The 16,202-nt window shown below is 43.6% G+C and overlaps 1 protein-coding gene across 7 annotated transcripts in view; it reads right to left on the reverse strand.

Annotated features, from left to right (window-relative positions):
* The window catches only part of MBNL2 (muscleblind like splicing regulator 2), a 176,010-nt gene that overhangs the window by 125,882 nt on the left and 33,926 nt on the right, over positions 1-16,202 (reverse strand). The gene's annotated exons all lie outside the window — the stretch shown is intronic.

The following is a 16,202-nucleotide window of genomic DNA, read 5'->3' on the forward strand; positions in this document are numbered from 1 at the left end:
AATGCTGGAGTTAAAACACATGACTACAACAAAAATATAGTCAGTAAGTTCAGATGTCTAAAATAAGCACCTTCAGTTTCTTTTAACTTTTTCAAGGGTTATGAAATCACTGAACATTAAATTACAGTTACTGGGATAAGCATGAATAAAGGACTAAAGTCCAGAAGTTGATTATTTTCATAAATTGGATATGCCACAAATGACCTTACATACTTGCTGAGCCTTGATGTCTTTCTAAAATATTTATACCTGAGAAGACCTTAATGAAGACTGGAAGTAGATTATTTTAAATTGGCAGGTATCAAATAAGTTCAGAGAGCTAAATATATATATATTTTTTTGAGATGGAGTTTTTCTCTGTCACCCAGGCTGGAGTGCAGTAGTACAAACTCGGCTCACTGCAATCTCTGCCTCCTGGGTTTAAATGGTTCTTGTGCCTCAGCCTCCCGAGTAGCTGAGACTACAGGTGTCTGACACCATGCCTGGCTAATTTTTGTATTTTTAGTAGAGACAGGGTTTCGTGGTTTCACCATGTTGTCCAGGCTGTTTTCAAACTCCTCGCCTCAGGTGATCCACCCACCTTGGCCTCCTAAAATGTTGGGATTACAGACATGAGCACCGCATCCGGCCTGCCACAGGGCTTTTCTTGGCTGCTGTGTCTGACGGGTCCCTTATAAGGGAGAAGCTACAATAGTGTCTCAAGCTTATCTGATGATGGAACATTTATTTAAGCAGGACATCTCTTGGGACTGGTAGGAAATGCTACTTTATCCCAATAATTCTTTTACATTTGAATAAAAGTGTTCGCATGAGTTCTAATTGCATGTGCATTTAAGGAAGTTGACAATCTTGAAAGCTATGACACATAGCAAACTTCAATTATAAAATATTTGAGGGATCCAGGCAGGCTCCTGCATGTCTGTTTGGCAACGCTGTGTTCACTGAAGCTAATATCAGCGAGCTTAAGCTAGGGAGCTTAAGAAGATGAGTTTAATAACCAAATTTAATATGGGTTGGGTTTTATAGACCAGCCTGGACTTGTATCTTTATTACCTCAACCTGTACCTCTGGCTCCCATGGAGAACAAAGGATGAGGAAAGCAAGGGACAAGGACACATTTCTGCCTGCATCAAGGGAGATGAGGCACCAATGACAAGGGTATTTCAAATGATGCGCTGAACACACTTAGTGTTTGAAAAATATTACATAGAGTCCGCAAGTCCTCAGTAGCAGGCCCCAAGGTAGATGCTGAACCCCAAAGGCAGCAGAGTCTCTCCCAGGGGCTCCCATGAAGGAAAAGAAAGAGGTAAACGTAGGTACTGTTGCATACATGGCATGAATAATTACTCAGATGTTCCTAAAAGTTCTCCAGGAGCTATGTTTCCAATGCAGTTCAGTGAATGCTATACATTTTTATTCTTACTTATAGGTAAGAAGCCTTTTTCACTCTCCCTGGAAGAAATACATTTTTTCCCCCTGGGAGAATCCCCATTTCAACTTACTATGAAAATCCCACTAGAATTCAGATGATCAGACTCTACCAAGATACATTTGCTTAAAATTAAGTATTTATTTGAATTTACAAAAATTGTATAGATTATGTACAAATGATATTTTGAATATATCATTCAAATATATATTTGTGGAATAGCTAAATTGAGCTAATTAACATATGCATACTTAGCATTTTTTAGTTGTGAGAACACTTAAAACCTCTAAGTGAGATCATGCCCTATTTGTCTTTAAGATAAACTGGCTTTTAAAGGCCGGGATGGCCTTCCTTACACCTTATACAAAAATTAACTCAAGATGGATTAAAGACTTAAATTTAAAACCCAAACCATAAAAAACCCTAGAAGAAAACCTAGGCAATACCATTCAGGACATAGATATGGGCAAAGACTTCATGACAGAAACACCAAAAGCAATTGCAACAAAAGCCAAAATTGACAAACGGGATCTAATTAAACTAAAGAGCTTCTGTACAGCAAAAGAAGCTATCATCAGAGTGAATGGGCAACCTACAGAATGGGAGAAAATTTTTGCAATCTACCCAACTGACAAAGATCTAATATCCAGAAGCTACAAGGAACTTAAAGAAATTTACAAGAAAAAAAAATCCTATCAAAAAGTGATATGAACATACAAAGGATATGAAAAGGGCAATGGATATGAACAGACGCTTCTCAAAAGAAGACATTTACATAGCCAACAAACATGAAAAAAAAGCTCAACATCACTGATCATCAGAGAAATGCAAATCAAAACCACAATGCAATACCATCTCATGCCAGTCAGAATGGTGATTATTAAAAAGTCAGGAAATAATAGATACTGGCGAGGCTGTGGAGAAATAGGAATGCTTTTACACTGTCGGTGGAAATATTTAATGAGTTCAACCATTGTGGAAGACAGTATGGTGATTCCTCAAGGATCTAGAACCAGAAATACCATTTGGCCCAACAGTCTCATTACTGGTTATGTATACCCAAAGGAATATAAATCATTCCACTGTAAAGACACATGCACACCTATGTTTATTGCAGCACTATTTACAGTAGCAAAGACATGGAATCAACCCAAATGCCCATCAATAATAGAGTGGATAAAGAAAATATGGTACATATACACCATGGAATACTATGCAGCGGAATGAGATCACGTCCTTTGCAGGGACATGGATAAAGCTGGAAGCCATCATCCTCAGCAAACTAACACCGGAACAGAAAACCAAATACTGCATGTTCTCACTCATAATTAGAAGTTAAACATTGAGAACACATGGACACAGAGAGGAACATCACATACAAGAGCCTGCTGGGGGTTTGCGGGGTGAGGGGAGGGAACGTAGAGGACGGGTCAATAGGTGCAGCAAACCACCATGGCACACACATACCTATGTGACACACCTGCACATTCAGCACATGTATCCTGTTTTTTGTTTTTTGTTTTTTTTTAGAAATAAAATAAATAAATAAATTTTTAAAAGTTGGGTAGGCTGGGTGCAGTGGCTCACGCCTGTCATCCTAGCACTTTGGGAGGCTGAAATGGGCTGATCACTTGAGGCCGGGAGTTTGATACCAGCCTGGCCAACATGGCGAAACCCTGTCTCTACTAAAAATACAAAAATTAGCCTGGCAAACGCCTGTAATCCCAGCTACTTGGGAGACTGAGGCATGAGAATTGCTTGAACCTGGGAGGTGGGGGTTGCAGTGAGCTGAGATCGTGCCACTGCACTCCAGCCTGGGCAACACAGACAACTCTGTCTCAAAGAAACAAAAAAGAGCAGGTGTACCCAAGCTTTCTGATGGCCAGAGTCACTTGTACAGCAAAGATATTTCGGAAGGAAAGAGGTGTGCATTATAACACAGGTACAACATACTGTTATCATAGCCTCTCATGAATCCACTCTTTCTCCCAGCTTGTTCTTTGTTACTTTCCAAAAAGCTATATGGCTACTGTCAGCATAGGCACCTGTACCAAGGAGTGGGTACAGGCAGGCAGATGTGGGGAAGAGGGAGAGAGCCACTTGAGCTAGGTTAGATGGGTCCACCAAAGAGAAGAGCAGTGGAGGGTAAGGATGCGCTGGACCACATTTTGGCATGGCCATCAAGAGATGGGACTGAGAGATATGCCAACATATAGACTTAATAGAATATTGGACTCACTAGCCTGCCAGTTGCTGAGAGGAAGGGGCATGTGTTAGACTGTGCTGTTCAAGGCAGAAATCGCCAGCAACATATCAATCAAGCACCTGAAATGAGGCAAGTGCAACTGAGACTCTAAATTTTAAATGTTTATTTATTCTTAATGAATTTAAATTTTAAAAAGTCACCCTTGATTCAGTCATTGGAAAACTTTTTAGTGTGATTGGACTAAGTTGAGCATATAAATTTACTTTTTTAATTTTAAATTTTATGAAACCTACGTACAAATGGAGTACTGCCAATGAAAATTTAGCATCCAAATTCAGATGTGCTCTAAGTAGAAAATACACACTGAATTAAAAAATACATGGCTTGTAAGAAAAAAAAGAATGTGAAAATATTAATGTTGTTTCATAGTTACTACGTAGTGAATTATTATTTTTAATATATTAGGTTAAATATTAAAATTGATCTCACCTGCTTCTTTTTACCACTCAAGAATTCAGAATTATCTAAGTAGCTCACATTCTATTTCTACAGATGGTGCTGTCTTAAGGGCTTTTGCATTTCTTCTATTAGTCAGCAGGACTTCCGGGAGTGGTAGAAAGTCCTAAGAACTAGCTTCCAGCCTTCACTTTGCCAAGGTGTCTCATCACATAATCTTGGGCAAGTCAATTTCTTTGAGACCCACCTTCTTCATCTAAATATTGATAATAGTTCCTGCCTATATGTACATGGTTGCTGCCATGAAAGACAGATTATAGTGGAAATATAAAAGAACCCTGTGATTTTTAAAACTTACTATACCAATCTGTATTAACAAAATCTACTTTCAGGCTTCGTCTCTCTCTACAATAGTTTCGTATGATGACCAGCATTAGACCTGGTGTAGATCTGCTCCAGCCACAGAGTCTGAGAGCAGGGAGGTGCCTAGAGATCAATGGTCTGACTGCATAGGAGTACCTGGACCTCTTATCTGGAGAAGGCTTCACTTCTCACATCGCCTTTATTTTGCAACCAAAGGGACCCTCAGAGAGGTTTTTCCAAGTGTCACCACAAAAACCTTAAGCCTGCTTTCTTCCTTCAGCTGCTGCTCACCCAAAAGTGAAGGGAACACCTCTGGGGCCAAGCAGTCACCCTGGGTGGGAAGTAGGGCTCGAATACTCTTATAGCACCGATGGGAGCCTGCTTCCCTGAGGGCATGGTGGAAATGCAGCTGCTTTTCCATTCACAGTGCCCTGGATGAGCAGGGAGGAAGGGGTGGCATTTCAAGTTCATCTGCCCAGAGGGGCCTCTTGTTAATAATGTCTGGAGAGGGCACCTCCAGGCATTTCATAATTTTGGAAATTAGGAAAATTTCCATCAAGATTCTATGTATAATGGCATTGCCCCATTATAGGCAAGGCACCCTTAACCTTTCCCAGAAGTTTCTAGGCTGCACTGGGGACAGGGTCTCTGCCCACATTATTTTCCAGTTTTGTCTAAGTCTGTCTCGCTGGTGTGTTTTGGCTTCCCTTTCTTTCACTTCTTTTGACTTTTCTGGTTTTATTTCCAACGTCCCAAACGATCCCAACCTAATTAGCTCCTTCCAGTGCAGAACCTAGGCAATGTTTGGGAGTAGTTGCCCCCGATTATTTCTCTGGTGGGCCCTCTCCTTTTCCTCCTCAGGCATTTAGAAACTTCCTGCCTTTCTAAGCCACCTCCTGCAAGAGGATATGAGCTTGCCTGAAGGTTCAGCTGAGCCACCCTCCGGCAGGCCCTCCTCACCGGCTTGCATCCGGAACAGTGCCCCCTCCTTCATCCTTTCCCTTTTGACATCCTCTCCTACAGCCCATCTTTAATACTGCCTGGTCATTATTTTTAAATAGGTATCATTATTCCTTAATTCACAAGAACTGTAAATATTGATTTCTCCATCTGCCTCCCCACAGGGTAAACTCCTACAGGGTTTGCCTCAGGTATCTGATACACTTTGCCTATTATTTTTGAATCTCCAGAGTTCAGTTCAGTGCCTGGTATGCAGAATATACTGGACAAATGTTTGTTGAATGAGCTCCTGATCCTCCTCCAAGGAATATTTGCATTTTAATAAGAACCAAACTCTAAGCTAAAGGAATAATGCTCTGAATGGGGAATTCCAGTATTATCCATAGGAAAATTCCAGCAGATGCCACTGGCTTACCCTGCTGCTGCTAAGTAGGCTGAGGCTGGGAGCTGCCCCAGAGATGCACACCATGAGCCTCAATGCCCAGATCTTTAGTCCGGCGGTTTTTAAAGTGTTGTGCCTGGGCCGGCAGCGGCAGCATCCACTGGGAGCTGGTTAGGGATGCACACTCTCGGCCTGGTGCGGTGGCTCACACCTGTAATCCCAGCACTTTGGGAGGCCGAGGCAGATGAATCATTTGAAGTCAGGAGTTCCAGACCAGCCTGAAAAGCATAGTGAAACCCCATCTCTACAAAAAATAGAAAAAAAAAATTAGCCAGGCATGTGTGGTGGCGCATGCCTGTAATCCCAGCTATTCAGGAGGCCAAGACATGAGAATCACTTGAACCCGGGAGGCAGAGGTTGCAGTGAGCCAAGATTGTGCCACTGCACTCCAGCCTGAATGACAAGAGCCACACTGTCTCAAAAAAAGGAAGGGAGGAAGGGAGGAAGGGAGGGAGCCAGGAAAAAAGGAAGGAAGGGAAAAGAAGTGCGCACACTTAGGCCCCCCACCAAGGTCCTGGATCAGATACCCTGATGGTGAGGACCAGCAATCTGTGTCTCAATGCAGGCTCAAGCTTGAAAACCCCTGTCGGAAGCATTCCTTGCCTTCTGTGTGCCAGGCATCCTGCTGCTTGCTGAAAGAACAAAGATGTCCACCCAGAGTTACCTGCAGACTTTTGAGTTCACTGATTTCCCTAGAAACAACTGTAAGAGTGCTGGCCGGGCTACCCCCAGCGGCTATTTCTGATCAATAAAAACAAAACAACAAAACAGAGCCAGACTCACAGAAAACACCTGAGAGATTTGTTTCAGCTAAGACTTCCTTCTGTGAGAATTAGGAAAGATACTGACCCATAGCCCTCTGGAGGGGGTGGGTGGGGCCTTGTTTTACAGACGCTTGTCTGAGAGAGGACCACTTTAAAGGGACTAGTGGCCTGATGACCAGCAGGTCAGCCATCAGAAGGAGCTGCTTTGTAGTGCTCCATCCTCTCCAGACGGCGTGTGATTTAAGGAATATCCAGGTTCACTGCTTGACTCATCTTTAAAGGAAAGGCAAGACTGAAGTTCGAGAAGAAAGAAACGAGGTTCTGTAGTATTTTCTGAAATGCCAAAGGATGTGCCGTTCAACTCTACAAAATAATCCCAAGCTATTTTTAGGGTCTTTACTTATATGACACTTCATTTTTCAAAATGTATTTAAAAACTCTTCTAAGTGTTAGATTTTCAGAAAGCAGTCACTTTTGACTGTAGAAAAGAATTTGCCACTCACATTCTTTTGCAGCTGCTAAGTTATGCAGGGCGAGTTTGGAAAGCCTGGCTTTTCACTCTGCAAGGAGGTGACCTCCCTCCATTCCACGCCTCTCAGACAAGCCAGGGCTGTGGACCCCAGGTGTCTCCTCCGTGCCATTGCTTTCTAGATAGTTTGTACATTTTTTAAGGGAAAAACATCAATCATGTCCAATCTTGAGACTGAGATTGATCAAAATTTCAGACCACCTTAAGGGAAATAATTCTGCAGCGCATAGTTCCTCCAGTTTACTTTCGGGTCATCTATGATATTTTAGCTGCCTGCCAGACATCGGCCTCCTAGGGAGCTGATTAAAGGATCTTTGCAAAACAAGCCTATTTCGGAGTCAGACAGTCAAGAACTCATTATCCATTAAGTAATTTATAGGATGCCTTTAATTTTATATAAATCTAATTACAAGAAAGAAACCTTGTCTCCTTGACTCTGTTATTTCCAGTTTTCGGGATCTCTGAGTTTCCTATTTTTAATTTTTAAATTCTTAAAATATATATATTTTTTAAAAATAATGTTTCCTTCCTGTGAGTGGCTCAGTGTTGGAGTGTCCCCATTCTATTTCTGAAGCCTAATTTAAAATAGCTCTCAATGTGCTCTCTCTCTTGATCAATGACTTGGCTGCATCCTGAGCCTATCAGATGCAGACGCCTGGGCGGGAGAGGGCCCTGGAGGAGCCGCCAGCTGAAGGACTGGGGCTGAGAGCCACTTGACCTCCAGGAGGAGGGTGTAAGACTGCCCTGTAATCACAGCCTCGGAGAAGAGGCTCCTAACAGGGGCCTGCCCATAGGAAGCTCGGTGAACCAAGGGAAACACAGATGTGAAGAAGATGCAAATGCGAGTGAATAGAGCACTCCACTGACTTCTCAAAGAAAAACATTGAGGCAGGTAGCAAAAGAGAATTTTTTAAATGGTTTTTCTTTCTAGATACCTTTAAATTGGTTTTGTTTTTATTTATTTATTTTATTTTATTTATTTATTTTTCTTGAGATGAAGTCTTGCTCTGTTGCCCAGGCTGGAGTGCGCTGGCACAATCTCGGCTCACTGCAACCTCCGCCTTCTGGGTTCAAGTGATTCTCCTGCCTCGGTCCCCCGAGTAGCTGGGATTACAGGCGCCTGCCACCAAGCCTGGCTAATTTTCGTATTTTTAGTAGAGACAGGGCTTCACCATGTTGGCCAGGCTGGTCTCAAACTTCTGACCTCAAGTCATCCACCCACCTCGGCCTCCCAAAGTGCTGGGATTACAGGGGCAAGCCACCGTGCCCGGCCTAATTTATTGAAAATATAAATAAAATGGTGCCTTGAATGTTCTGCTTGGTTGAAGGACAAGACCAACTTTTCCAACCTGGACTCTAGTCACTCAGCCTCTGAATAGCTGTGTGATGTCACCTGCTCTGAGCTGCAGTTTCCTTGTTTTTCATCAAAGGGATAGTAACACTTAAGCCATAAACACATGCACTGCAACCAAAATATATTTAGTAGTATACTGTCAATACTCTCTAGGTGGTACCTAATCTGTATCAACATTAGTTCTTGAGACATCCACATGCATGTACGCACACACATACAAATGTCAGGTGGAAATAACTTTTTTACTAAAAGTTATTTTCTCCAAAGTCAATGAAGTATAAGTCAAAGAAAGCAGAAAGGCTCTTTCTCTGAAGGTAGGGACAAGCTAGGAAGTCCTGCCTAGCATGTGAGTTGGACACGCCCTTGATAGATTGTCTTCTAAAACTAACTCCAAACATTCATTCCTTCTAACTAGAGGAAGAACCATGGCTGACAATGATACCTTCATTTGACATGGTACTTTGTCCTCTGGAACATACTTTCAGATATACTACTATAAGGGAAATAAAACATAGGGTTACCCAAGGCCATTCAATGAGTCAGATAAGCCAACCTTTGTTTCATGATAAAAATAACAAAAGGAGAAATTTCCAACTGTTTTTTTTTTTTTTCATGTATCTTACGTCTTAAAGTACAAGTGAAAAATTCATAAAATCCAAGGCTCATTTTAACATGCAAAAATTTCCAGTCTCTCTTCATTGCCATTTCCAGGAATGGGTAGAGAAAGAAATCACATCTTCAATTCAAAGAGGGAAAATTTCTAAATATATTCCTGAAACTACAGCCAGATGTAATCTATTCAACACATATTTGTATTCAAATTATGTTTTTCACTGCATCTGTGTTTTCTATCCAAATATTTATGATTCAGTTAGGAGATGCTCTTATTAGAAATGAAAGCAATTGTATTAGAGACCATTGAAAACTGCGTTGCACTTACCGGTTTCCTGGATGTCCAGGAACCAATGGCCGCGGCCAGACAGAACAATGATCGATCTGTCAGCTGAAATCTAGCCCTGAATTCCCAGAGAAGTCTTTGTTAGAACTTCGATTTCCTTCCCCGGCCACAGCCTCGGGTGGACAGAACCACTTTCAGCTGACCTTTGTCTTTTTCTCTTTCTCCAGTGACCAGCCTAATGGCCATTTCATCGGCCTGCAGTCCTACCTATAAATACCAATAACCCCTTTTTTGACAAAATGTTTGTAACACAACTTTTATTATCACCAAATGAAAATCATGGTGTAACCAACAGACACACTTTTTAAAAACAAAATCGATATATTGCCATAACTATACATACAGTAATTTACATGTCAACAGAAAGCTATTTTATACAATAAATTATATATATTTTAAAATTTTGATGCTAAGGCACAAGCATATTAGAAGACAGAACGAAATGTCAGAAGCTGACACCTGTATGTTTGTAGCACTGTAATGAATGTAACGGGTACAAATGTAGACTGACATAGGTTTGATAAAAGGCGGGGCTTATCAAAGTGCTGAATCATTTCTGATGAAGTTCCTAACAAGTTAAAGAATAATCTTATCTCAGTTTACACAGTTGTTGCATTCTTGAAAAATTTGATTATACTAAGACTGTCTAATAATTAAAAAAGAAAAGTAAGGCTGGGCACAGTGCCTCACACCTGTAATCCCAGCACTATGGGAGGCCAAGGCGAGTGGATCACCTGATGTCAGGAGTTCAAGACCAGCCTTGGCAACGTGGTGAAACTGTCTCTACAAATAACATAAAATAAAATAAAAAAACAAAAATTAGCTTGGTGTGGTGATGCGCACCTGTAATCCTAGCTACTTGGGAGGCTGAAGTAGGAGAATTGCTTGAACCCAGGAGGCAGAGGTTCCAGTGAGCTGAGATCGTGCCACTGTACTCCAGCCTGGGGACAGAGCGAGATTCCATCTCAAAAAAACAATTATTTAAAAAAAAAAAAAAAAAAACGGGGGAGGACTTCAAAATGTGGGTCCTGTGTGTGCAGAAGGACATCAAAGCTCTGCCCAGGAGAAAGCAGAAAGCAGCTAGAAACGGGTATAGAAGTGATGGGCATGGATCCAGAGTTGGAGTTCATGGCCTTGGAAATGACTGCTAAAATCATGGAATGGAAAAATAAGAGAGGAGGAAGGGATTTATTTGTATACATCTAGGAGAGAAGACAGGAAGGCTTGGACTGGATCAAGGACAGTTTATTTAGTGATTTGGAGGTGAAAAAAGGAAGAGGAGTAAGGCAAACCACAGAAAAAGAAAGCGACAAAAGATCCTTCCAATAATGCAACAGTGAGGGAGAAACGTTCAGAGTTTCAAGAGGAGGGAGTAGCCAAAAGCCTCCACTGCCACGGAGACATCAAGGCACATGGGCAATTTGTGGTGGCTAGGTGTCATGAGGGGGAAGTCCCTGCTGGCTTTCAAGAGGGGGTGGCATGATGCTGTCGGAGCTGGGGAAGGAGGCACTCAGTGCCTGGAGAATTTGGAGCATTCGCCGCTGCAAGAACAGTGTGTGGCAAGGCAGGGATTGCACTCCCAGCTCTGAAGTCAGAGATGCTTTGGTGCCTGTGGGATCCTGAGCAGTTACCCTTTCAGAACCTCAGGTTTGTAGAGAGAGTTTTAAGAGCTCACTCTCTGAAGTCCCTGGGAGGGTGGGAGATAACCTTCTTCTCCCCTGACCCTTCCCACGTTTCTTTCATTTTAATGGAAGGAGAAAAACCAGACAAGAGGAGCTCGGGGAGATGGCAGAGTAGAGGCATGGGCCAGCGTGCAGCCACTGGCCTCAAGAAGGGAGAAGGACAAGGTGGCCGGCTCCCATGGAGGCCCAGCCTCAGCAAGGAAATGGGACACTCACTTCACACTCACAGGACCCACAGAAGGTGAGAAGTGAGGGATGCAGCCTGGCTAGACAGCGGGAAATGAAACCGGGTCAGCTTCAGTCCTGCAGCCTTGATCGTCTCAGTCAAATCTACCTGCGGCAAAAGTGGTGCTGGGGCCTTCCAGCCAGTGCCTGAAGTATGGGAAATCCTCAATGGGCAGTTACAGAAGACGGCGGGGAGAGAGAAAGGCAGGGCATCTCAGGTGGCCCAGGAGGCACAACTTCAGCAAAAGAGCATGACTTTATTCTGAGATGAATATTTACGCTTTCTCCATCTACCCTTGACCAGTGGAAAGCAGAGGCAGAAGAAGGGTGCTGCCAATTTCAAAGCTCAAGGTCTTGGAGACGGGACAATTTAAAACAACAAAAAAGCCTGAGGTATGACGCTAGTACATATGGAGGCGATGGCAGTTGAGGAGGTGGATTAAAGGGCTGTTCTCTCCTGGCTGGAAATTTTATCTGTGATCTTGCGATTTGTTTCTGAGCGCATTGTTAAATTTCTTGATGTGTGTGCACGTGTGTGAGTGTGCACATGCCAAGTGGCAGCAGTGAATGATGTCAGAAGTGGGCATGGCTGATACTCCCCACCGAGAGGGTCTGTATCCATCACGGGCTCAGCACATCTTAATCACATGTGCTGTGCACAGGAGAGAAGAACCAGGGGCTTCCTTTCTATCAGAATGAATAACTGCAGAGAAGGTGCAATAAGAATGCACACAGGTATCAAGGAGAAGAAAAAGGCAGGTGCTGGACAGTGTTGGGGATAGCAGCGAGGAGAGCCAACCGATAGATTACTGGGCCGGGGTTAGCATCTTCAATGGCAAGATAAGACTCCTGAAGAGCTCAGAACAAATGCTTCTGACTGAGAAGCATGTGAGATAACACTTTTAAAGTGAAAGATAATGAAGATCAGAGTGATCAAAGGATTTATGCTTGGTGGCCTGTGCTAATTTAAAAAAAAAAAAAGGAGGTTAGCATATCTGTGGATGGGGAAGGTGGGGAGGAGAAGGAATGGCTGGAACATAGGCAGTTTGGCTGCAAAATCCACCAGGCCTCTGTTTAACCACTCTCTTGTCCAGTTTTATGGCTTCCAGTGCACTCTTTTGTACAGTTTTACAGCTTTAAAACCCACTAGACAGTGACATTTGTGTTCTTTCTTTCTCCTATTTCTTTCTCCCCTCCTCCCTCTCTCCGATACCCTACATCTGATCCAATGGCAGATGCCTCTGGCTCCACATTCCTAATGGCGCCAGAGTCTGACCACTTCTCACCAGCTGCATTTGTCCCCCTGCCTTGGAGCCAGCATTCTCTCCCACAACATTAGTGCAAAGCCTCCTCACCAGTCTACTGATGCCTCTACCCTTGCCCCACTGCAGCCACATCTCAATAAATCATCCTGAGGGACTCTTTGAAAATGTAATCAGATCATGTCACATCTCTGCCCAGGAACCTCTGATGGCTCTCCACCTCATAGAGTGGGACCGTCAAGAGCCTTATGACAGCCTACACTGACCTCGGTGACTGGCCCCATACTTTCTGACTCCCCCCAGCCATCCTGGCCTTTGACTGCTCATTGAGTAGCCAGGGACATCCTGCCTTAGAGCTTTGACCTCGCTGTTCCCTCTGCTGGGAATACTTTTGTCCCAGATAGTCACGTAACTTGGAGGTCAGCCTATGAGGTAGTCGTTCCTGATGTAATATTGCATCAGTCTTACCTCCTCACTCTGGCTCACCCTGCTTTATTTCCCTCCAAAGTCCTTATCATTATTTGACACTCAAATATGTACTTGTTTATCTATGCATTTTCTCCCTCAACCAGACTGTAATGTCTGTGAGGGGATGGTCTGTCTGTATCCTTAACATCTAGGGCAACATTTAACTTTAGAATACGGTGAGCAGTGAACAAATATTTGCTGAGTAAGCAAGTGAATGAATGAGCAAATAAATGAATGAATACACCACAGAGCTTACAGTCTGTGCTCGCCTTCATGGTTTGCTCTGCTCCATCTTCTTGATGGGATGTGAAATGTTTCTCAACCGCTGTTGTTGCTATTATTTCAGCATGCTGGGACTCCAGTTTCTTAGCTTTAAAACAGAGAGGCCTCAACAATATCTAGAGTCACTGCTGTCCTTAAAGTTCTGTGACTGTACAGTGATTGGCAAGGCTGATTTAAGGAGAAGTGTATTTTTAGGAACTCTTCTGGAAATCTTACCAGCTCGGCTGAGTTTGGCCTAGATTTGTCAGCAGGCCTTTTGAGCCGTGGGATCTAAAAGGAGCATCTGAATCGGGGGAAGGGGGACATGAGTGGAGCCCATTTTCTTCCTGCTCCCGAGTCCAGACGCAAGGAGGGAGCACAAAAGGGGATTCAGGGAGGGTGAAAATGTGGCAGGGTCTGCCTATAGCACTCAGCGCCTTGAGGGGTTGGTGCAGGAGTGAAAAGCCTTGGGGAGGTAGATTTGGAATGCTTACGCCCCAGACTGTGAAAAGGACAAAGTTCAGGGGACTTGGTGCTCCAGAGGTTTCATTCTTCTTCTTTACATGTTCTCTTCTCCTAGCACAGAATATATAGAGAATGCCACTATGCACCAAGACTTCACTGGCGCACCCAGGCCCAGTCTCCATGGTGTGGTGGTGGGAGATACTGTGGTCCCAGACCTAGAGGAGGGTCTCAAACTTGAATGGGGGTAGTGCTGGGTCCTGAAGGCCATCAGCAGAAAAGGTTGCTCAGAGTCTGAGAAGATGTGAACATGATTCTCATTAAGGCTAAGCTCCAAGAGGCCCCATTCCTTGGCTCTGGCATTCTCTCACAAGGAAAGACTGCATTTTTGAGTCACATGAACGCTCAGCATTGCATACTCTGGGGGTTAACATATCTCAAAGTCAGGTCAGAGAGAGCAGACCTTCCTCTGGCCTCGGGGGTTAACATATCTCTGAAGTCAGGTCACAGAGACCAGGCCTTCCTCTGGCCTGGGCCCTTGAGGCAGTGGCCACAGGTCTCCTTCGTGGGATCTGTGATCTGGCTATTGAGCCTATGCCAGAGATAATATACCAGAAAGAGCCAGCCAGTTGTCCAAACTCTTTCCAAATCCAGCCCCATCCCACTATTTTTGCAGAACCCAATTATTCTAGCACAAAACCTGATATGAGATATGTGGCTTGGAGGATCCAAGAGTTCAGAAGACCTCAGAAGGACACAGAATGCTACTCACTTATTTGAACACTGTGGGAAAGATAGCAGCAGAGTCTGATACGCAGGTGATGGGGTTTTATTAATATTTAACAAAATATAATTTTCACTATTTGACTTCAGCAGAAAAAGCAGAACCCAGTAATCCAGGAACAGGAAGAGGGTAATTTATTAAAACAAGATTTTGTTTTGTTATTTCATTCACCTTAGAAGAAAAAGAAAGAAAGAAAGAGAGAGAGAGGGAGGGAGGGAGGGAGGGAGGGAGGGAGGGAGGAAGGAAGGAAGAAGGAAGGAAGGAAGGAAGGAAGGAAGGAAGGAAGGAAGGAAGGAAGGAAGGAAGGAAGGAAGGAAGGAAGGAAGGAAGGAAGGAAAAATCAATTTACTGCCATACTTTGAAAAATCGCCATCGATGAGCAATGACTCAAACCACAAGTATGAAGTAGCCTACAGAAACGAATGAGTCAACAATTCCTCTTATCTTTCAGGAAATTAAGCTAACTGCTAGGTATTGAAATCAACAACAAATATTTACTGTGTTTAAAGCCTCCAGTTCAGAGGAATTGAAAAAAAAAAAAAAAAAACCCTATAACATTTTACACATTCTGTAAAAATGTGACACCACGAGTTATTAGGTAATGTTATTGCTAAATGCATCAGGCAGGCTTCCTGAAATCCTGCATCCTACTGCCCCTTCCTTTACTCGGGAACAGGTCCTTCTGTTGCCTCTCTGCCCAGATGGGGTGCTCCTCAGAGGCTCATCACCACCATGCTCTGCTTCCCTGCCACCACCATTTGTCATTATTTCTAAGCAAGGTCATCCTGTGCTGTGTCTCCATGGTAACAATGGGCCACCACTTTGAGGAGTGCAACAGAGAAATGGGGAGAAAGGCAAAATCACAGTCACTGATCTGCCCTTGGGCGCGAGCAACTTCTGAGATGCACACGTGGTTCTTCCCATTTTATGGAAGGGGAAGCTGAGGAATGGGCCGGTGCTCCCCTAAATCCTGTGAATGGAGAAGCAAAATGTAAAATCTGAGGAGCACACCCTGCACAGGCGCCTGTGCTCATGGCTTACACGGAGCTCCTGTGCTCATGGCTTACACGGAGCTCCCTGGGCCATTCCAACAAGAACCCAGGGTGACTGAAACAAAGAGGTAGAGGGTGGGTGCTGTGGCGTCATACAAATGAACCAAGAAATCTTGAGACATTGACTTTGGTGTACTAAACTCTGTCCTGTTAGCTGTATCTTTTGGGTATTTTCTCAGATACACAATTCTTATTTACATGGAAGTAGTGTTGCTCTCCCAGGTCCACTGGCCTGTGGACTCCATGCAGTTCCGTCATTCCCTTCTGCCAACTGCATTTCTTTCAAAAACGTAACCATTTCCCTGTAAGTGTTTTTTGAGAGGCATACTGCTGAGTTGGAAAATTAATAACCTGGCCTAACCTGTGATGCCACCCTCAAGACAAGCTCTCAAGTTACTTGTTCATTATTTTCCAAAACGATTTTATCATCTGAGTTCCTACGTGCAGGCTTCAATTGCTCTTCTCATGCTCCTTGTTCCTCAGACTGGTCTAACCTCCTTCTCTAAGAGAACCAATGACTTTGAATCAAACCCAACCTGACAAGA

Source organism: Rhinopithecus roxellana, chromosome 18, assembly GCF_007565055.1.
Source record: "Rhinopithecus roxellana isolate Shanxi Qingling chromosome 18, ASM756505v1, whole genome shotgun sequence".
NCBI lineage: Eukaryota > Metazoa > Chordata > Mammalia > Primates > Cercopithecidae > Rhinopithecus > Rhinopithecus roxellana.